This window comes from Miscanthus floridulus, chromosome 19 (assembly GCF_019320115.1).
Source record: "Miscanthus floridulus cultivar M001 chromosome 19, ASM1932011v1, whole genome shotgun sequence".
Lineage (NCBI taxonomy): Eukaryota > Viridiplantae > Streptophyta > Magnoliopsida > Poales > Poaceae > Miscanthus > Miscanthus floridulus.
The window spans coordinates 48457971-48464946 of record NC_089598.1 but is presented as its reverse complement, the minus strand read 5'-3'; the positions used below and the strand labels follow the sequence as shown (position 1 = coordinate 48464946).

General features: G+C 44.2%; 1 long non-coding RNA gene across 1 annotated transcript; it reads left to right on the top strand.

Moving 5' to 3' along the window:
* The first annotated feature begins 4893 nt into the window (after positions 1–4893).
* Positions 4894–5840, top strand: LOC136525295 (uncharacterized). The gene is made up of 2 exons (XR_010776482.1): positions 4894–5001; positions 5095–5840. It is a non-coding gene; the product is annotated as an uncharacterized lncRNA (long non-coding RNA).
* Positions 5841–6976: the final 1136 nt, after the last annotated feature.

The following is a 6976-nucleotide window of genomic DNA, read 5'->3' as shown; positions in this document are numbered from 1 at the left end:
GCCGTCCTGCCACTGCCTTCCGCATGGTGGTTTGTAGTTGGCCCAGGAGTGTAGCCATGCCGGTGCTTGGCCCAGATTGGATGGGTAGGTGGGCCTTTCTCCTTATTTGCTTATTTTGCGCTTTCCTGGTTGTGCATTTTGACTCCATTTCCATGTGTTTCATGTATATGCCCTGTAAAACAATGATTCTCCAATACATGTGGAAATAGGTCAATATAAATAACATATGTGGGTAATCATGCTAGTTTATCCTTTGTTTGTATCTTAATTGGTGGTCGAATATGGTCATTAAGGACTGCCAATAGCACGCCTGACTCCCCCCTCACTCCAGTCGTGGATCTCTCCCTCAGCCATAGCCGCACAAGTTAGAAAACTTCCCTCTCTCCCCTCTCCTAGGGTAGAGGTGACCACTCTCCTCTCTTTTTCTCTCTCGGGGTGGTGGCGCGCGCAGGGTGGCTCCTTCTAGCGGTGGTGGAATGGCCTCCATCTCACTCCCACGACGCAGCGGTGCGCACACCTCTTCCTCGTGCAGTGCTAGAAGGTAGATCCCGGTGACCCGAAGGTGGATCCGGCGGCCCGAAGGCGGATCCCGGTGGCCCGAAGGTGGATCCCGCTGGAGGTGAAGAGAGACGGCAGTAGAGGAGTTCGGGCATGGCGGCCACCACCTCTAGTCCCTGGTGGCCGGCATAGGAGATCGTCCACCTCTGGATCCAATGGCACTGGCGTTACCGGAGGCAGATCTGGTCACAGAGGCGCTCCTCCCCTCTTCCAGCGGTGGCATGGTGGCTGGGGGCCGTAGTCGCGCCCTTGCTCTAGATCCAGTTGCGGTCGGCATGCGGCCCAATCCAGCGACGGGCGCTAGGATTCTGGTGGCCGGAGGCCAGATCCAGCGATGGGCAACCAGATCTAGAGGCGGGCGGGCGGATCCCGGTGGTTCGACGAGGATGCATCACCGACGAGCAGCTGCGGCGGCGCGTGTATGGGCTTGTCGGCCCCCTAGATGGGATCACCGGGCTTGTCCATGGATTTTTTTCTTTTTTTATTTGATTAACCGAGGCGGGCATCCAACCACCTCGGAAAATCCCCCATTTACCGTGACCTTTCGTCCGAGGCAGTTGGCTTGTCCGCCTTGGTTAATCGATTTTGCCCGCCTCGGTTAAGTTTGTGCAGTAGTGAATATCAGCTGTAGAAACTTGTTCTTCTCCTAGTTGCGGATGAAAGCCGTCAAATTTGAGCCATGATCATTAGAATTGATACACTATATTCAGTTGTTTCCACTTTTGCAACATCAATTAATTGTGATGGAAAGCTTTCTAGCCACAAACACAAGGAAAGAGCAACATGGAAATCTTAGAGCTACGGGCGATCTAATTACTTCCATGATTTCTTATTAGCATGCAAGGATATTGATGTGTCCAGCTTGCACAGTTTATTTGTGCGAATAATCCCTACCACAGACGTTCCCCAAGGTTCCATTGCTTTTTAGAACCACGGCAAAAATCCAATTGTAACATTGTTTGAATTCCGTAACAATGTTTGTTTCCATATATGTTCTATATGCATGTGTGTATTTATAGGTTATTTTCTATATCTTTTGTTGGATCTACACTATTACTATATATATTCTTTTTTGTTCTATTAAAAACATCTAGGCCTTCCTATGTAGTTCAAGCTTTTATCGTATTCAATAATTTGGATAAAAGTTTTAGTTATATCCAATTGAACACATATATATACTCAGGAATTGCCACCTTTCATTCTAAAAATGGTAATTAACATAAGAAAATGATGTGTGCTTTGTACTTACATTCTACATGTCTAATTTCCCTTGGGTATTTATAGAAATGTAATCTTTTGGCATGAACATGACTGACTTATTTAATTGTTGTTCATGTTTTTATTAGGTATCCAAATCAACAAAACACATGTGTGGATCCTCAATTGCATCATCGAATAGCAAAGCACTAGAGAAACTTGAAATGGATTCCTCGCCGGTTGGTGTATGTTTTTGCTCATTTTCTATCATCGACCCACGTTGTTGAAGATGTTGTTTAAATTTTGATTCTTTTGATTATCATCCACTGATTCACTCCCCATTAATTTGTGCCTCCACTTGTGATGTTCATTGTATAAGGTTCATGATATTTTTCTTTGACACAATTTCTACATGAGCTGATATTGCTAGATTTCGTTCCTTGTCATTGTTTAATTGTTGTGTGGTCATTGTTAATTGCAGAAGCTTTGATTTGCATCTGCCCGTGTATTTACACCCAATATAATATTTTTAGACTAGACTAAATCCAATGGTGCATATTCTTTTTTGGATTAATCTTGTAATCTTTAGAGCCTCTTGGTGAACGTCAGGACTTCTTTGAACATTGCAGCATAGATATAATAGATTGGTAAGATTCTGTCATGGCCTGGCTTAAAAGCAATGTAAGAAATTGCTCATAGTTTGACCTAGCACTATTAACCCATTAATAATGGACGGTCACTTTTATGTGTTTTTCATGTATTTTGGTGGGACATATGTATAAAAAGTAGTTTGAGTCACATAAATGGAATTTTCACTAGCTCGTAGGTAGCCCACAAGAACTTTGAATGTGTTATAGGTCAACTTTTTAAAAACATAGTGATCCCTTGGTATGGATAAAATCCTTTTATATACATTACTGTACATGGGATAGTGATGAATTTGTAGTGAAAAAACATCTTGAGTAATACAATATATAGCTTCTATTTTTTCCCAACATATAACTTCCGCAAAAAAAATTAGAGGACAGGAAGGACCGAAGCCCCTACTAGAAAAAAATTAAATCAAACTCAAGGAAATAAACTTAAAGCAAAAGTGTCCAAGAAACAAAAAGGATAAACTAGATTACACAAAAGTCTCTACCCTTGAACAGATGTGGAGAAAATAGTGCTTCTTTGCATGATGGATAACCAGTGCAAACATAGACTTGAGATAAAACTTGCATCTATTTAAACTAGTAGGTTCTCCTCTAAAAACGAGAATATCTCTAGTAGTCCAATTACTCCAATTCTTGAGAATAATAAACTCTATAAAAATGGAATGGATAACTGATTCTTGAAACTTTCTAGTAGTCTTGAGCAAAACCACAATGCAAAAGATCTTGCAAGGTTTCCTTTAGCTGGTAATTATAAATAACATAGCTTTAAGATTGAAGCATCATATTTTTTCCATCTCAAAATATTCATGTGTGGAGTCTGTCTTGGAGAAGAAGCCAAAAGTGGACTTTGTGTTTATGTTGAATGGAAGATTTCCATATCGACCTGAAGGCATAGTGAGCTCCCAAGTGACTAGTCAGATGTTTATAATCATTCGAGGATGATAAAGAAGAGCTACACCAAAAACATAGGTCCAACCGTCCAAGCATTACTATCATCAGAAAGAGAAAGGCTCTACAAAGAGGAATCCAGGAATAAAAGTTGAGAAAAAGCTTCCACTAGTAGAGATAGGTGAAAGAGGGAGTGCAAGGGAGAAGAGGCATGAGCATTAGCCAAAGTCAAGGTAGGAGTTTTGGCAAAAGAAATAGTTCATTGTACTCATGCTTAGGCATCCTAGCATGCCAATGATGTTCCAAAGAAGAACATATGCTCCACTTTTTTATGTTAGTTGAAGCAATTTTCCTTTGAACTTATCTAAGAGTTTGGGAATATGTCTCCACAAAAAGGAGCTATTTTTGGCATGGTTGGAAATATTTCCAGTACTATAATACTTTTCCCTAACTAGATGAACTCAAGGGATATTAGCTTTGTTGAAAAACTTGTGTAGATTTGTCAAGAGATCCTCATTCATTGTCCAATGATTCAGACACCAGGACCACCTTCATCTCTAGAAGATTAGGGGCCATGAATCTTTGGGTTGTTGTTTAGCATTGACATAAGAACTTGTCCACAAACACTGTTCTAGAAAATGTCCAGAGCATGCTAATCTATGTCTAACCACACTCGCAAAAAAATTATGTCTCACCATGTTTTCATAACTTCCCACAACAAAAACATGAACTGCAACCAGAATGAATGCAACACATAGTAATGATGAAGATTCATGTTGGTTACCCTCACACTAGTTGCTTCTCATGTTTTTGTTGTGGAAAGTTTTTAGAATGTGTTTAGACATCGATTATAGTTTCTAGATTTTCCTAGAGCTCAATCCAATTTTGGAGGGATAATTTCATGAGCTTTAAATCTTTATTTGGGAGTGTCTTATCCAAATACATTTCTAGGAATTTTCTTGGATTTGTAAACTTGAGTACATTTTTGTGGTTTAAAAACCATATCTAGTGTTTATTGGATTTATTTTCAACAAAAAAGGACCACATGGCTCAACACCACTTTTAACTTGTGGAGAGGGTAATTTGTTCAGTTTTGAATATGCGTTAAAGAGTATAAGGTTTATGGTTTTTGAGTTGAGAGTTGTTCTGATTCGTGACTAGTTCAATAAGGGTCAGATGGATTTAAGTCTTTGATAAACTTGCTCTGTTTATTTTGTGTTTGTTCCTTTGGTATTATGTCCTGATTATTAGAAAATGATGAGGTACGAAATGAGTTTGTTTGCATATAACGTGGGTGTGTGTGTTTATATATATAGTAAGATATAAGAGTCTTAAGACCCATTCATAGCCTGAGTTTTAATTTCCATGAGTTGATTGTTGTTCATTTAAGGGTTTTTTTCCTTTTTATTTTCTTGTTGGAAAATAAATAAATAAATAAAATAAAATAAAATAAAAAGTGAATGACCGAACTGGGCCACTTCAAGGCCTGTTGGCCGAGCAGCCCAGCCCGGCAAGCACTTCTGCCTCCTCACCTGAACACGTACGGGAGAACAAAGGGACTCGACCGAGTCGCACGGGGGGAGCGACGGGCGGACAGCTCCTGGCGGCGGCGACGTTCAACGCTCGCCCCTAGGTGGCAGGTCCAGCCGAAGGATGCGGTCGTCCGAGCGAGGCCACGACGCTCCTCCACACCTTCAAAGGGGTGCGCCTCCTCTCCCGTTTTCTACACATCTGAAACGCCAGTTCTTCACCTTCTTTGTGATCCACTCGATTCCTGCGATTTGCTCCATTGGAGGTCCGGCAGCTGCTCCCCTGAGGTTCGATTGGTCGGCAGTAGCACCTGTGACGCATTAGGCACTCCTCCTCGCGGTGGTGTGCACGGTCACTAGCGTCTGTTGTCGGCCGTCGTCAGTGAGCTGTCGGACGTGAGCTATGGTGATTCGTGTGTTGGGCGACCTTTCCTGGGCAGCGTCTTCGTGCGCGTGCCGTGGTCGTTGCGACTGCACTCTGTGCGGTCTGGTGGCGGCGTGGTGTTGTGCTGCTGGTTCTGACCGGCGGCGTGCTGCTGTTGCTGTGCGAGCGCCTGTGTGGTGCTGAGCAGCATTGTTCTGGTGCTATCAATCATGGCCTGGTTCTTGGGCTCTCTGCTGCGCGGTGTATCTCTGCTTCTCGGGTTGGTGCCATGGACGTCTCTCTCGGCTCCGACAGCGGCTCTAGTATCTCCGTCTACCACCCGCCGTGCAGGCTTGGATGTGAGCGGTGGAACTGGTTTTCTAGCATAGAACCTTGCGTTCAGTTTTCCCACGTAGACCATCTACGTGCTGTGAGTTAGCCGTTGCCTTGCTCGGTTTATAGTTCAGAAATTAAATTTATGCAATCTGCTAGTACCGTGTTACTTGGGTGTGATTGCATTTGCATAGACGGATTAAATTGCTCAATGATACAAAGCGGTGTAGTGAGACAACGTGGCAGTCAAGGGTTTTAGAGTGTTGATTGTTTTCAGCATTGTCTTATTACTTGCCTAGTACTTTTACCTCTATTGTTGAACTGATTACTTGTTGATCACTTAGTTAAACCTATGAGCATATAACCTGTGTTACTTCTAATATTTGTGTACTGATCTAAAACATCAGTAACTAGGTACTTGGTTATATTGCTGTCTTTCTAGACATTTAATTTTTATCTAAAAACCCTATAGTTTGCTAAGGAGTACTGTCACGTTAGTCTGGGATCTGAGATCACCAACAAGCGTTGGAAGGTGTTGTTCTAGGCCATAGCTTTCGAACACCGGGTTGAGGAACGAGCGAATCAAGCAACCGAATACCAGTTCGAACACTGGGTGGACAAAAAGGAAACTCATGTATTCATTATGGAACCACATGTCTCTCTTTTACAATCCCCACCAAGGGGGCTATTTATACAAGCCCGCGGGTAGCCTACGGACAACATTGCCCCTGCAACTACTGCACATTCGGGGAATATTCCCGTCTGCTCGGGACATGTTTGCCATTTTGGAGATAATGCCCGCCCTGGATAGCGCCGGCCCTCTGGTCCCGCCTTATGCCGCCTCTTTGCCGACTGAGCAGGCCCCGACGGACCGGGGCTGTCAGCACCTTATCCCGCGACAAACTCCTCTCACTGGCAAAACCTGCAAAGTTGGTCACGCGACCTAACATCAACAATTCGCCCAAGCTAAAGGCCGACATAGTACCTAACAGGACCGATTTCCCTGGCGAGCGGCGGCTATTTGTACGAGCGAACAGTCCGAGCCACTTTAGCATGCTGACGCGCCACCTATTCGGCCCGGCGAAAGGATCCATCCTCGGATCGTTAGGGCACTCGCCATATCACCCTAGCGAAAAGACTGGTCCATGTGTAGGTCGAGCGTGGAATCAGCGTGCGAGGCTCTCTCTATTTGCCTTGGCAAAAAGGCGGCGCCACGTTGCAGAACTCTCCTCTTGTCGCCGTAGTGCATCCAACATTCTGCCAGTGCGAAGTGTTGGTTGCGCGCCTGACAGAGAGAGGGAGGGTAAGGACACCCGAGCACCGTGGGGGTGCCCATAGGCTGGGCCTCCCCCCAACATTATCCCCTCGACATCGCATGAACGACTTTTGCCTTCCGCGCGCATGGCTTTCCTGACGAAGGAACTGCGCACGCCCATGGGGCCCAGACACCG